The sequence below is a fragment of the Mandrillus leucophaeus genome, unplaced genomic scaffold, assembly GCF_000951045.1.
Source record: "Mandrillus leucophaeus isolate KB7577 unplaced genomic scaffold, Mleu.le_1.0 Scaffold988, whole genome shotgun sequence".
Classification (NCBI taxonomy): Eukaryota; Metazoa; Chordata; class Mammalia; order Primates; family Cercopithecidae; genus Mandrillus; species Mandrillus leucophaeus.
Genome location: NW_012110785.1, coordinates 311849 through 313847, shown reverse-complemented (window position 1 = coordinate 313847; position 1999 = coordinate 311849). Strand labels below are relative to the sequence as shown.

The 1999-nt window shown below is 52.9% G+C and overlaps 1 protein-coding gene across 3 annotated transcripts in view; it reads left to right on the top strand.

Annotated features, from left to right (window-relative positions):
- The window catches only part of REEP1 (receptor accessory protein 1), a 136134-nt gene that overhangs the window by 121640 nt on the left and 12495 nt on the right, over positions 1–1999 (top strand). The gene's annotated exons all lie outside the window — the stretch shown is intronic.

The window sequence follows — 1999 nt, the reverse complement described above, 5'->3', positions numbered from 1 at the left end:
GAGGCTGAGGCAGGAGAATCGCTTGAACCTGGGAGGCAGAGGTTGCGGTGAGCTGAGATCACGCCATTGCACTCTAGCCTGGTCAACAAGAGTGAAACTCTGTCTCATTAAAAAAAAAAAATAGTGAGGGGGGTCCCATGAACCAGTATGGACCATTCGCTGTGAGCCGAGAAGGGATATCCACGTGACCTCCTGCATCTTGAGTAAAGGAAGGAAGATGCACACAAACAAGGAAGAGAGGAAGGAGCACAAAGACTGTCCCTGCACGGTCACTCAGCGCTGCAAGCTCCTGGCAGGCAGACAAGGGTTCTGTGCTTCCCTATGTAAATGCCTACCCAACATACCCACCACATGCCTGGCACACAGAGACCTCTGCATGTGCTCTGAGGACACAGGGTCTAGGCGTTGGAGAAGGGGAAGGAGAGTTCTTTCCTGCTGCTTTCAGCACCCAGAATGGGGCTGGGCAGTGTACTTGGCGTGACCCTCTCTCTTGCCTGGAGTTTTCCTCTTTGCTTAAAGGGTCAGGGCAGGCAGGGATTGACAGGGCCCTCCCTGCAGAATGAGCTGGGAGGTGTGTAGTCAGATACCATATGCTGAATGCCTAGCACTGGACACCAGGAAGTGTACAAGAAATGTTGAAAGAATGACCCTGCCCTTCCATGGACTTGGAGTCACTCTGTGAGCATGTATTTAGTGAGCACCTACTCTATGCCAAGGCCCAGATGCGCACCAAGACCAAAGGCGTGTACCAGGCAGCAGCCAGTTAGGCCTTTGCAAATGCCCAGATGTGAAGCACTTTGGGGTTCAGAGGTAAGTCTGAGGAGGTTTCCTGGAGGATATTCTGAACTGGAAAGCGAAGAGAGGAGGCTCTGGGCAGGGGTGCTTGGAGTTATTTCCCAGAGGGAACTTTGACTGTCGCCTGCCTTGCCTAGGGCTGCAGGGTGCAAGGACTGACTTGTGTGCCAGGTGAGGGTATCTTCTGCACCTGAGTGGAAACTGAATCTGAGATGACTCTTTCCCCACTTTGGTGTCTCTACAGAGACGCACATTCCTGGGATCCCTGTATTGTACACACTGGGGTCCCCATACCTTTCCGAGGCCTCCCTGTTTGCCCGGGGCTGGTTCCTGTCCAGTGGGGGATGTCACTGATGGTGCCCCCACCCCATTCCCACAGTGTGTACCTGCTGCTCCACCTGCAGGACCTGGAAAGGTGAGTAAGCAGCCAGCCTCTCTGCAGCGTGCTGGACTCTCACTTGGGAAGAGCTTCTAACCAGGAGTGGGCACCTGACCTTGGGGCTCCCTTTCGGCTGCATGGTCATAGGGAGGGGTCAGGAGGTAACCCTTTATAACAGCAAACACAGTAGCTTACAGTTTCTGTGGGCTAGAAATCTGGGAGCAACTTACCTGGGTGGTTCTGGCTCAGGGTCTCTCGAAAGGCTGCAGTCAAGATGTCAGCCCGGGCTGAGCCATCAGAGGGCTTGACAAAACTGGAGGGTCCACTTTCAAGATGGCACTCTTATGGCTGTTGACTGGAGGCTCCTTACCTCATGGGCCTCTCCGAGGCTGCTTAAGAGTCCTTACAACATGGCAGGTGGCCTGGCCTAGAGTGAGCCATTCAAGAGAGAGAGGGCAGGCAGGAAGCCAGGGTACCTTTCCTGTCCTAGGTTTTGAAGTCACACTCATCACTTCTGCCTTATTCTATTTGTCGGAAGCATGTCATTAAGCCCAGTCCACATTCAAGGGGAGGAGAATTAATCTCTACCTCTTGAAGGGAGGAGCATCAAAGAATGTGTGGAGATATCTTAAAACCACCACAGGGTCACTGGGCGCGGTAGCTCATGCCTGTAATCCCAGAACTTGGGAGGCAGAAGTGGGAGGATTTCTTGAGCCCAGGAGTTCGAGACCAACCTGGGCAACATAGCAAGAATGAATCTCTACAATTAAAAAAAAAAAAAAGACCAGGCACGGTGGTGTGCAACTGTAGTCTCAACTACTCGAG